Source organism: Pipistrellus kuhlii, unplaced genomic scaffold, assembly GCF_014108245.1.
Source record: "Pipistrellus kuhlii isolate mPipKuh1 unplaced genomic scaffold, mPipKuh1.p scaffold_m20_p_3, whole genome shotgun sequence".
NCBI lineage: Eukaryota > Metazoa > Chordata > Mammalia > Chiroptera > Vespertilionidae > Pipistrellus > Pipistrellus kuhlii.
The window spans coordinates 135,982,648-135,996,972 of record NW_023425529.1 but is presented as its reverse complement, the minus strand read 5'-3'; positions in this window follow the sequence as shown (position 1 = coordinate 135,996,972).

The following is a 14,325-nucleotide window of genomic DNA, read 5'->3' as shown; positions in this document are numbered from 1 at the left end:
GGTCCCCACCAACACGGGTTTGTCTGGAAGAAGTTAGATGTCTGGAAGATGGCTGGTCAGCCAGGTCTAATTAGCATATTAACCTTTTATTAGTATAGATAGATTATATAGGATATGATTTCTCAACAGAAAGTTTGCAAGCTGGAAGGAAGTAGCAAGAAATACTCAAAATGATGAATAGCAAAGATCTACAACCAAGATTGCTCTACCCAGCAAAGCTATCATTTAGAATTGAAGGATAGATAAAGAGCTTCACAGAGAAGAAAAAGCTAAATGATTTAAAAAAAGCCAAACCAGTATCACATGAAATGTTGGAGGATCTTTTTAAATAAGGAGAAGAAGAATATACTAACAATACAATGACAATAAATACATATCGCCGGGACCGGTTTGGCTCAATAGATAGAGCGTCGGCTTGGGGACTGAAGGGCCCCGGGTTCGATTCCGGTCAAGGGCATGTACCTTGGTTGAGGGCATATGCCCAGTAGGGGGTGTGCAAAAGGAAGCTGATCGATGACTCTCTCTCATTGATGTTTCTAACTCTCTATCTCTCTCCCTTCCTCTCTGTACAAAAATCAATAAAATATATATTTAAAAAAATACATATCTAACAACTGAATCTAAAAATCAAAATAAATGAGCAAGGAATCTAATGAACAAAATAAACTGATGAGTAAAATAGAATCAGGGCATGGAAACATGGAACAGACTGACCAATCTCAGAGGGAAGGGGGGAGGGGACCAGAAAGAATTTTACCAAAGAAATTAAATGCATATATGCATTTCCTATAGACACAGGCAATACTGTGGTGAAGGCCTGGGGTGGGGCAGGAATCTGGTGCAGGGGGTATTGGGGAGGAAGAAAGGGGCATATGTAATATTCTCAACAATAAAAAATTTTAAAAATACATATTGTAAGAAACAACTAAACAAAATATAAGATGATGAGAAAAATGACAGAAAAGATTAAACAAATGGGATTATTGCACAAAAATCTATATCCTATATGTCTTCACCATTGCTAGTTGTGGCTACCATTGTGATTCTGAACTTGCCAACAATCAAGAAGGAAATTGAGTCCATCTGGTGTGGCTCAGTTGGTTGAGTATCATCCCATTTACCAAGAGGTTACTAGTTCCATTCCCAGTCAGGGCACATGACTGGGTCTCGGGCGGGGTCCTCAATCAGGGGCATGCAAGAGGCAGTTAATTAATGATTCTCTTTCATATTGGTGCTCCCTTGTAGGTAACTAACTGCTTTTATCTTGCTTTTTTAAGATTCTGTCTTTGTCTTTAACTCTTGGCATTTTAATTTTGATGTGTCTTGGTTTGAGCCTCTTTTAGTTCATCTTATTTGTGACTCTGTGTTTCCTTGACTTGTAAGTCTATTTCTTTTACATGTAGGAGAAGTTTTCTGTAATTATTTCTTCAAATAGTTTTTCAATATTTTATTCTCTCTCTTCCTCCTGGCACCCCCATAATGCAAATGTTGGTACACTTGAAGTTGTTCCAGAGGCTTTTTACACTATCTTCATTTTTTTTAATTTGTCTTTCTTTTTGCTCTTATAATTGAGTGATTTTGCTTTCTCATATTCCAAATTGTTGATTTGATTCTTGGCATCCTCTTCTCTATTGTTGATTCCCTGTAAATTATTCTTCATTTCAGTTAGTGTATTCTTCATTTTTGACTGGTTCTTTTTCTTGTCTTTGATTTTATCACTAAGGTCCTTGAAATTGTCATTAAGTTCCTTGTGTATCCTTATAACCATTGTTCTGAACTCTGTATCTAGCTGTTTGCTTATTTTCATTTCATTTAGTTCTTTTCTGGAGATTTCTTTTGTTCTTTCATTATTTCTTTGCCTCTGTATTTTGGTTGCTTCCCTGCATTTGTTTTTATGTATTACATAGAGCTGCTATGTCTTCTGGAATTGGTAGAGTGGCCTTGTGTAGTAAGTGTCTTGTAGGGCCCAGTGGCTTGGCCTACCAAGTCACCTGAGCTGAACACTCTAGGTGTGTCCCTGTGTGGGCTGTGTGCACTGTCCTACTGTAGTTGAGCCTTGATTACTGTTGGTGTCACTGGGAGGAATTGACTCCCAGGCCAATTGGCTGTGAGTACCAGCTGCAACTACAGCAGAAGAGCTGCTATGCAGAAAACACTCCTAGAAGCAGGAGACTTACTTCAGCGGGGCTTTGGTGCTTACCTGGTCTACCTCTTAAGTGTGTCACATGGATGCGGTAGAATTATAATATGGCATGGTCTGAAACTGTCCACCAGGTAGGTGCACTGGATCTGGAGCTTCCTGGGAGGTCAAAGTTAGCCACTGCTTGTGCCCTGCAGAGGGCCACCAAATACAAGCTACAGAGCGATTTACAGATTCTGCTACTTGTGTAGGCTCAGAGGTTTCTAGGAGAGGCTAAACTGTGAATCAAAGTAGGCAGTTGCTAGTGCTGAGCCTGGGGTGGTTTGTTGAAAGGTATCAGACATGTTGAATCCAGCTGCCACTTGTTTGAGAGATTTTAGGGAAGTTTTAAGCCCCAGCAAGGACAAGCCATTTGTATGGAAAAGCTGTTGCAAACAGCTTCAGTGAACCTACAAATTGGGTTGGGCAAGATGTCAGGGAATCAATAGGGCAGGTCAAACAGTGTGGGGAAGATTTATGGAGACTCAGATATAGCACCTGCCAATCAATTTCAGCATAGGAACAATAACCTCTGAGAGCACTTTTGTCTGGGATAAAGCTACCCCTGAGTTCTTGTCCTAATGCCATATAATTTAGTTCCTCCTTGTAAGTCTGTGGACTCCCCCAAGCCATTGTCCCAGTGCTAGAGATCAGAGAGAGTAAACCCAAGTAAATCTGTGTGCAGGCCCTTTAAGGGGAACTGCCTGGGTCTCTGGCAGTTTCTGTGTCATGTTACTCAACTATCATTCCCACTTGTTTTTACTGCCCAAAGTTATGGAGACTTCTCTTCCCAGCTCTGGAACCCTGGGCTTAGGGGTCTGGTGTGTGGCTGGGACCCCATGCTCCCACGGGATATCCAAGATATCCCCCCCATATTGAAAAAAAACAATAACAAACAATATCACATGAGTGTGGGGCCAGCCCATTCTTCACCTCTGCCCCTCTTGCTTGTCTCAATGAGCTTTTTTCTTAAACTCTCTAGTTGGAGGACTTCCATTCATTCAGATTTCTGGCAGTTTTGAATGATGGTTATTCTGTATTTTAGTTGTAATTTTCATTTGGTTATGAGAAGATGAGAGTACCATGTTTACCTATGCTGCCATATTGGTTCCTCGCTCGTTGCATTTCCTACAATATGTATTAATGGAAAGATTTTTTAAAAAGACAGAATAGATTCAGTCATGTCCATCTTACGTATTTAGTTTAAAATTTACATCAACTTTTTAAAAAGTTATATATCAAGACATTGTGTGGTGCTGGCCTAAGGACAAACATATAAATCAATGAAACAGTGTTGAGAGTCAAGAAATAAACTCATTTTTATGGTCAGTTGAAATTAACAGAAGTGCCAAGGTAATTCAATAGGGAAAGAATAGTCTTTTTAACTAATGGCACTGAGATAATGGATTATCCAAATGTGAAAACATGAACTTAGTCCCTACCTTTGTATAGAAAAACTTCCATATACCCTATAGAAAAAGTAACTCAAAATGAATCAGATACCTAGATGTAAGAGCTAAAATTATACAGAGTTAAGTATAAAACACACACACACATACACACACACACACACACACACACACACACACACACACATTTGAGACTTTGGTTCAGGCAGAGAATTCTTAAATCTGACACCAAAAACATGAGTAGTAAAAAAAAAACCTGTTAAATTATACTTCATCAAAATTAAAAACCTGTACTTCAAGAGACACCATTAATAAAGTTAAAAACCAACCCACACAATAGGATAAAATATTTACAAATCATATCTGATAAGGGACTTGAAATTTATTATTAAAAAGAAGTATAACAACTTAGTAAAACTACTAGATCAATTTAAAAGTGAACACAAGTTTTGAGTAGACATTTCACCACACAAAAAATTTTATGAGAATGGCTAATAAGTGCGTAAAAAGATGGTCAACATCATCAGTCATTAGAGAAATGCAAACAAAAAGTAAAATGATATATCAATTTTCAGCCATTGGAAAGTCTATAATCAAAAGAAAGGACAATAATGAATCCTGGCAAGAATGTGGAAAAAAAATGGGAACCTTTCTAAATTATTGATGGTAATATAAAATAGTACAGTCACTTTGAAAACAGTTGGGCAGTTTCTCAAAATGTTAAAGCTGGAGTTACTGTATGACCCAGCAATTCCATTCGTAGATATCCACTCAAAAGAAGACAGAATATATGTACACAAAGATCTTGTATACAAATATCCATAGCAACATTACTTATAATAGCCTAAAGTAAAATCAAAATGTGTATAAATGAATGGAGAAACAAAATGTGGCACATTCATATAATGAATACTACTTAGTGATAAATGGAATGAATTTATCATATGTGCTATAACATGGATGAATCTCAGAAATAGTATGTAAATTGGATCTTGCCAGCCATCAAAGGCCACATGTTGCATATTTCTATTTTATGAAATGTTCAGATAAGGCAAATCTCTGGAGACAGAGAGTAAATAATTGGTTGCCCTGGGCTGGCTGTGAGACTGGGGATGAGCCATAAATGAGTATAAAAGGACTTATCAGGGTGACAAAATGTTCCAAAAATTGATTAAGATGATTGTTACATAATTCAGTAAACTTACTAAAAATTCATTGAATTATAAACTTGAAACAGGTGCATTTTATGATTTGTAAATTATACAATTCAATAAAGTTAATCAAAGAATTCAACAACTAAGATTGAGGAGAGGATCCTCAGTCAGAGATACCTGGTACTTGCCCTTCAGCTCCTACTGCCCATAATAGACAGGCCAGAAGCATGACACCCTTCCAGGTTTATTCCCGTTGAATGTGCAGCTGCTCCAGTCCAGTAGATCTTAGTTTAATGGGTTACATAATTTTGGAATCACCACATTTCTGAAGCATCATATGACATTTATGTAAACACACACACACACACACACACACACAAACACACACACACAAAAAACCCTCACATAAGCCAACAGTTAGATCAATATGTGAGTAAAACTTCCCCCATGGCCAAGAATGGATAATCAATAAGTCAGACCAAATTTATTTCAAGTGAGGAAAATCAGAGTGACACGAAAGAAATGAATGCTTATACTTGAGTATTAAAGCTTGTCTGCCTCGGGTTATTTTTATGATACTTCAAATATTTATGGAAACAAGGGAATCTTTTTTTCCCCTTACATGGTTTAAATTTGCATAGGGATGTTTCTGAGAGCATCCTAAAAAAACACTGGTGCCATCTGGAAGTCCTACATTCTTTGTAAGAACCCCAAGCACATACAAACTTTTGATGAGGTCCAAAATAAAATGTGTGAGACAGTCCAGGAACACACTAAAGTGAAATATTCTGTAGGTTTCCTTCAGGAAAAGAAAGCATCTTATGGTATCATTATTCTCATTCTCTTTACTACAGTTACCCAGTCTCTGGTTGTTCCTGTGAAAAACACGGAACTTAAAATACTATAACTTAAATTCATGCCTGTCTTAAAGCACTTTATTGTGAGTTCTAAGAAGTGGAGCTTGGTCATATTCATTTTTGTATCCCTAGCGCTCGGCTAAAGATTTGGATACTAAAAGTGCTCAACATATATTTGATAAGTGATATCCAGGGTGACTTACTTATGTTCATTGTCACCATCTATTCCTGGCCACAATAAATTAATCAACAGTATTTACTTCTTCATTTATTCGCTAATTCATTTAACAATATTTGCCAAGTACCAACTGTATACTAAACATAGTACTAAGTACTGAAACTTCAGCAGCAAAAAAGACACAGTCCTTATCTCTTAGAAGATCTAGAAGATTACGACACAGAAATAAAATATTCTGTGACAACCAGAGACAATGTTAAAGGGCCTGTGGAAGCTTCTACCCTAATTTAGGGTGTGACTATGGCCGGATCAGGCATTGGCCTGGTTATTCTGTTAGACAAGAGGGAATAGAGAGAATGAGGCTACACTGCAAAGTGACTAAAAGGCTTGGACAGAATGAGGGCTTTAAAGTCAGATAGAACAGGGTTTCCATCCTTACTTAGCCACTTACTAGCTCTGGGACCTTGTTGGCCAAGCTCTTTATTCCCTATATTTATCTCACTGTGTTGTTGACATAATTAGACTAATGTAGCTGGTATAGACACTGGCCCACAGTTAATTCTCAAACATTTTAGTTCAAAAGTTAGTAATATATAGCCAGACCTCAAACTCAGGTATGGAACTCTCCAAGGCCTCTGCTATTTACACTAAACTCATGCTGGTAATGGAACATACTTGGGCTTATAGGGTAGGTGGGATTTAGTTCATAGGGAAGGATATTTTGGTTGGGAAAAAAATATGATATAAACCAGACTTGGAATAGAGTCAACTATAGAATATTTGATAGTCATTGAAAGACCACTTTAATTAGAGTTAAGTGAGGAAGACAGAGTTGGACAGGTTGAATTATATGTGGTCTAAAATGTAAGGCAGAAGAGATGAACTATTTCTTACAGGCAATAACAATTCATTGAGTAGTGTTTGTAATGAAGAGGAGGTATCTGGTGATGGATAAGGGAAGGGAGTGAGTAGATAAGAAAGAATAGTAAGGATATTGTTGAAAAGCTTTTGTGTAAAATGATGAGGAGTGAGACTATGGAGTAGCTGAAGATGAGAATGGACTTAAAGACTATATTGAACAGTTGTTAGGGGATGGAAAGAACAGAAAGGAACTTTCCTCTTCCTCTCCTACTACCCCACTCCTCAAAGGCTGGTAGTAAAGATAAATTAAACATGGGAAATAAGTAAGTTCCTTTGTTCTGTAAAATTCTCAACTGGATTATAAACATTAATTTTTTCAAGATATTTCTAATAGTTTCAGGTATTTTAAATGTACTTTGGCATCTAATTCAATGCTGTCGATGAATGTCAATAAGTAATGATTTTCTGTATGAAGGAATTAGAACCTAGTATTTGGAAAATGAAACTAATTCACAATAATCTATGTGATGTTAAACTATAATATGTATGTTCTTTCTAGGGTGTAGGTCATCTAATGGCCCTAAGTAGAATGAGGAAGAAAGAGACAAATGTTCTCAGATTTCTAAGGATCTGCAGCAATTACATTCCAGATGTGATGATAGTCTTAGTAGATTTGATGCTATTAAAATTAGCTAGTTATTAATAATAGGAAAGGAACAAAGGAGGAAACCAGACATTATAGGCATGTCATTTGGGCAGCTTCACAGGAAGGTTCAATTTTATACTCACTAGGGCACCACAAGTCCATTCCCCAGAAAACCCCTGGCAAGGGAAGGGGCGGGGCAAAAGGGAAGGATGGAGATAGGCACAGTGAAGTTGGGGTGACATAGAGAGGTACTTGTTGTCAATCAAACCTTGGAACAAAGATCATTGGCCAGAGGAGGTGGGGCCACAGCAAGCTCGCAAAAATTTGGGGATAAGTAATCTGTGGACAAAGGAATTCTCTTAGCTCTTGACTCTTTTGATTCTCTGGTTCCATTGGTTTTGCTCCTGTTTTCTAGCATTCGCTCGTGTTCCTATTGTATTATAACCATGTAGCCCTGTGGGCTCCATATGCAATGTAATGATGACTGCAGCTGAGAACACAAGCTAAACTATCCTGTGCAGACATTGAATGGAAACTTGGGCAATGGTTTTAATCTTAGCTCTGCTGAAGCCATACCTATACTTCTTCAACAATGGGACAAAGGGAGATGGGGGCTTGGAAACTTGGGGATTTAATTCCATGCAAATAAAAATCACTGGTTCTCCCATGGGAGTCTCAGAAAATTATTTTTTGTGTGACATTGCGGCAACCAGTGGGGATGAGGAGCACTCCCCACAGATAACAGCTCCAAAGGCAAATGTTTCTTCCTTAAGGTTTTTTTTTTTTTTTAAATTATGGCAAGGGAGTAAATTTTAAAAAATAAGGAAGTCCATACTTAATTATAAAATATTAATGAGATTCTTAGCTTTTCATAGCTAACATTTATTGAGACCCAGTATCATGTAGTTAGAAAATAGTCATAGTAGTGATACTAATAATACACTTATCATTGATTGGGCATTTACAATGGAAATAGCACTATGACAGAAGCTTCAAAAACATTCACAGATACCTATTTAAAACATGACCTAAGAAGTAGGAATTATTTTCTGTATTTTTACCAGAAACAAAACTTGAGCTCAATGAGTCTAATTATCTTCTCCATGGTCAAAGGCAGAAAATTACAGAGCCAGGAATCACCTATGTCTACTCCAAGCCTGAGCCCCTTCCTAACTACATCTGTGCCTTTATGCTAAGAGGCTTTATCTTCCGCTATTAACTGATTTATGCTATTTGAAATTATAGGACACTAGAGGCCCAGTGAATAAAGGTCCTGCTGGCCTGTCCCCAATTAGGCCAGCCTGGTGGTGGGGGGGGGGTCCATGAAGAGATGGGGTGGAGGGGATGATCAGGGGTGGAGCCAGCCAGGTGGAGGGGCCACAGGCTGTTGGCCAGCAGGCCCTGCCCCTTATTGGGGTAAGGGGGGCAATCAGGGGTGCGGCTGGCTAGGCAGAGGGGCTGCAGGAGGTTGGCTGGTCAGCCCTGTCCCCTATTGAGGTAGGGGGACATTTGGGGGCAGGACCTGCTGGGGGTATAGGCTGCAGGGGAGTTGGCAAGCCTCCCTGCCCGTGATTGGGGTGGGAGAGGCCAACTGGAAGCAAGGCCGGCCAGGGGGAGGGGCCACAGTAGGTTGGCCAGCTGGCCCCATCTCCTGATCAGGCCATTAGCTGACCACATTGGCCGTCATAGCAACCAGTAGTTCAGTCATTACAACAGTCTGGTCACTGGCTTTATACACACACACACACACACACACACACACACACACACACACACATGCAACACTAAGGTCACTGAAATATTTTTATTTTTATTTTTGTCTTTGAGAACAGTGATATGCTATTTAAAGAACTGTATATACATTTCCCCTGAGAACCTATTCTTTAGTCACTTTTCCCTCAGAAAGGTGTCTGCCCATTGTCATTCTGTTCCCTTGGTCTAGCCTGCCCTCTGCCTTTTGCCTGCTCCTTTTATTCAGTCTGCCTACAATCCTCATCCACTTTTTCAAATGCGATTTACCTGTCAATGTCCCATTGCAATGACTCTTTCTGTTGCTTTCCCTAATACTTCCCTGGAATTATTTTATGCCTTTCTGCTCTGCACCTTCAAAGAACATTAACCACACCCCCAGCCACATACACATATTGGCTTGTGTAAAACATCTTTTACTTATTAGATTATGATTTTCTTATGGGGAAGAACTGTAACTTATTTCTCTTACTTCACTATGATTAATTTTTATAACTGCAATACCTAGCACAATACCTTAAACTGAGTTTTAGATGGTCTTTTATTCATCAGTAATCATGTGTTATTTTATATTTATTATGCTTGTTCTTCAGTATATCTATCATGTAGCTTGCTTGGACCCTGTTCTAGTTCCCTTCAATTTTTGAGCAAAGTTCTTATCAACAATCAAAAAATAGTTTATACCTATCTGTGTGCCAATGACTCCCAGGGTCTGCAACCCAGATCACATTGGCAATATCTCCAAATTCACACAGCAAAACTATATCTACCTTTAGGCCTAATCATGATCACATTTAAGTCTCTTTAATTACTGCTCTCTTCCAAAAGCTTCTTCCCAGATGTGCTGCATTATTAATGGAATGGAATTAAATATAGGGGTTTAAAATGAACTTGCCTCCAAATATATTAGACTTCATCTTCCCATTTTGACCTTTTTTATTTATTGATATTGTTATTTTTACAAGTCCTCTGTGCTATTTTTTTTATCTTCTCTTGTTTTCATATTATCCAGCCTATTAATACCCCTCACAATTTAATTGATATTCTGATTATGATACTGTTAATATCTTTAGTTAAGACCATAGATGTGACCTAAACTGATCTTTATAGCATGTCCCGGATTACTCCTAAATGGATAAACTACTATTTATCATGATCACAGATTCTCCTCTAGTCTTTTTATTTTTTCCCTGAGCAGGGCTCCAATCACATCAAACTACTATAACCTTTCACTTCCCAGCTATTTTGAATTAATTTTCTGGCTAATATACTCTATTAAATTACATACTCTAATGAGATGTTTTCCTTTTGTATGTTGATGAACCTCAGAGGGAAGGAATTATGGCAGCCTTGGAGACTCTAGGCATTTATGTGTGGGGATGAGAAGTGTAAAGAAGAAAGAACTGATGATAAACTTAAAAACTCAAAATTTACAAACCTGCCTAACTTACTATTCATCTGAAATTTATTCTAGAAACAAATTTAACAGGTTGGCCTAGTTCAATAAAACTTTCTGAAATGAATTAAAGAAAACAAACAAAATCATAGGGTGTTTTCTTCAACCCAAACCCACACATTCATTATAATAAAAAAGCTAATCAGAGCTGGTATAGAATTCCTCAGACCCTTATATTAATCCTCTAGAATTTATAATCTGGAACAGATACTCTATAAAGAAACTTTTAGAACAACCATCACTCTTCCTTGCTCTTCACCCAGACCTCTGTCCGCTTTTCATTCCATCTTGAGTTAAATAATGTATACTGAAATGGGATAAGCCTCATATGACAGCAATTTGTCTTACCTTGGTCATCTTCCCTGATGTTTCTTCTCCTGGGCCAAAAATATTGAATAGAAAAATCACATAGATCTAATAAGATTCATGTTTCAACTTTAACAATATTTTGAAGGAGTCTCTGATTAAAGAAATTGACCAAAGAATATGTGGAAAAATATTGAACCCTCATTCTATAATATAAACTACATAGAAACCAACTAAAAATTAGCCAAGATATATTCTGGGCTTGCTACCTGTTAGGTATTTTGCTAATTGATTTTCATACAGCATCTTTAATCCTCACAGCAGTCCTTAATAGTCTTACTATCACCCCCATCTTACAGATGAGAAAACTGAGTTTGAGCGAATTAAGGTAAGTAACTTACCCAAAGTTGTGAGGGGTGCATCAGACAGGCCCCCCCAATGAAGAATTAGTACCAATTTGTCAATAATGCCGAGGTTGAAAAACCCTGTCCTAGACACCTAATTATAGTACCCAGGGAAAATGGGAAATTGTGATGACATCAGTTTTATTACAGACATTTAAGTCATTAAGTAGAAAAAAAAGGATTTAGATTCAGGATGCTCTGCGTTTTCTTAACAGTGCTACAGTGTGTTCTCTGAGGTCTGTTTCTAGCTTTTGGATGCATATTACTGGATCTTGATTTCTCTCAAGCAGTTGTTCAAAGGGCAAGCTTTGAAAAGAAAGTCTTCTATCACTGTTTCCTATTATAGGGTTGGCTTTCTTTTAGTATGTTCTGCAAAATGCTACAGTGCTCTCTCTAACCTGAGTATATCACGCCTAGGTTCTTTCTGGTGGCCAGTTTCTACTTGCACAATCTGTGCCATTTGGTACTGTGATGAGTAGTGGGTAGCTGTTATGTCACTTGAAGAGAATATTTTTCCAAAAATACTTTCAAACTTAAAACCCACCTTGTATGGGGTATGCCATCTAACTTTCAAAGTCAGATCACCAAACAACGTCCAGACAGCAACAACCCTAGACAACACAAATCTTTCTGTGCCCAGTTCAGGTGGACCAGCCTATGTGCCATGGTTAATCTACTACTCTCCCCATTACACTCCTCCGTTTAATAGGGCTATTCAAGACCAAACAAATCAATATTGGTAACTTGGAAAATTATTGTAGTATGGCTTAGAAAAGACATGAGGATGTGATCATCAGCAGCATACATTTTTTTGTACTGGAATGGAAACTCCTCTAGAGTAGGAACTAAAGTTTTTGAAGGTCAGTGCAGAGTTAAATATAATATAGCTCTGGGAGTATTTAATATTAACAGTATTTTCATCAAAAAATTATCAGAGATTCCTTTCTGATTATTTTTGTTACAGTTTGGGGTCATTTGGATAAGAGAAATATGATGACAACTTGGAGGGAGTTCAAAATAAAACAATAAAAATGAGTGAATGGTTAGAGGGAATCAGTTATGTGCTAGCCAAACAAGAACGAATGGAGGAAAGGCCTATAATAAATGAAAGGTGTATGTATCAAAGAATAAATTGCTTAGTTGTTGATAGGCCCTTGAGTAAGACAGTAACCACCTCTGGAGCCATACATTTGGGGATTAACTGAGCTTTCTTTTGCCCTCTCTACAGTTGAATTCCCTAGTCCCAATTCTAATTTCATTGCTCTATGAGGAGCCACTTACTGCAGTTGTTAGGATTCAAGACTTTGTGATAATACATTTATTTTCTATTTTGCAAAGACTTGGCATCATTTTTACACTAGTAAAAATAAAATATTCCTAATAAGAATACAGGTTCTCCTATTCTTAATAAGAATCCTATGAAATATTGAAGGGGTTGGGGTCTATTATATTTGATAGAAATATGGAGAAAGTGATAAAGAAGAAATATTGTAACAGTAACTAACTTGGAGAACAAGTAGACAAAGTTTTGAGACAAGAATTCTGGTCTATTGACTGGGGATCCCAACATTTGCTGATCTGAGAACATCTGAAATACTATGGAATTCTGAGCACCAAGGAAGGATCATTTTTGTTGAAATGGGTCTGAAGATGCAAAAAATAAAGTAAATGTGGATGATAAGCCAAAGAAAACTTAATGGGGAAACTATAACCATTTTTAAATGTCTGAAGTTCAGCCAAATAAAACAGAATTTAGACTCTTCTAGTACCATAGAATAAAGAATAAAGAAAAAGGACCAATGGAAGATACATCTCTGATTAATTTAAGAAAGAAATGACAGCCGAAACCGGTTTGGCTCAGTGGTAGAGTGTCAGTCTGTGGACTGAAAGGTCTCAGGTTTGATTCCGGTCAAGGGCATGCACATTGGTTGCGGGCACATCCCCGGTAGGGGGTGTGCAAGAGGCAGCTGGTCGATGTTTCTCTCTCATCGACGTTTCTTGCTCTCTATCTCTCTCCCTTCCTCGCTGTAAAAAATAAATAAAAAATAAATAAATAAATAAATAAATAAATAAATGACAAAAATGGGCTGTACCATCATAGAAGGCTGCCTATAGAGAGAGAAATAGTCATTTAAAGAATTAAATCAAGGCTGAATGATTATTTGTTAAATTTATAGATAAAATTCATGCATAGGTAGAAGAGATGAGACTGAAATTCTGTTAATTCTTTTTTTTCTTTTATTTTTTATTATTATTATTTTTTAATAAACCTCTATTGTTCATATTATTACAAAAGTTCCTCATTTTTCCCCCCTTCATCAGGTTTCTACCCCATCACCCTTTCCCCACCCCCCATTGTCCTCATCCATAGGTGCACATTTATGTTCAGTCTCTTCCCGCACCCCCCACTCCTCTTTTCCCTGAGACTCATCAGTCCATTCCCCTTCCATACCTCTGATTCTATTATATTCACCAGTTAATATTGTTCATCAGGTTTTTTTAATTCCCTTGGTTTTTAGATTAACTTGTTGATAGTTATGTATTTGTTGTTCATAATTTTTATCTTTATTTTCTTTCTCTTCCAAAAGAACCCCCTTCAGCAATTCATATAATTCTGGTTTGGTGGTGATAAACTTCTTTAGCTTTTTTTTTTTTATTAGTGAAGCTCTTTATCTGGCCTTCGATTCTGAGTGATAGCTTTGCTAGGTAGAATATTTTTTGCTGTAGGTTCTTGCTATTCAACACCTTGAATATTTCTTCCCATTCCCGTCTGGCCTGCATGGTTTCTGTTGAGAAATCAGCTGACAATCATATAGGTGCTCCTTTATAGGTAACTACCTGTTTCTCTCTTGCTGCTTTTAATATTCTCTCTTTGTCTTTTGCTATTGGAATTTTAATTATGATGTGTCTTGGTGTGGTACTCTTTGGATTCCTTTTGTTTGGAGTTCTGAGCATTTCCTGTACTTGTAGGTCTAATTATTTCACCAGTGGGCGAAGTTTTCTGTCACTATTTCTTTCAGTATGTTTTCGGTATTTTGCTCTCTCTCTTTTTCTGGGACCCTCATAATTCTGATGTTGGTTCGCTTGAAGTTGTCCCAGAGGTTTCTTACATTATCTTCAATTTTC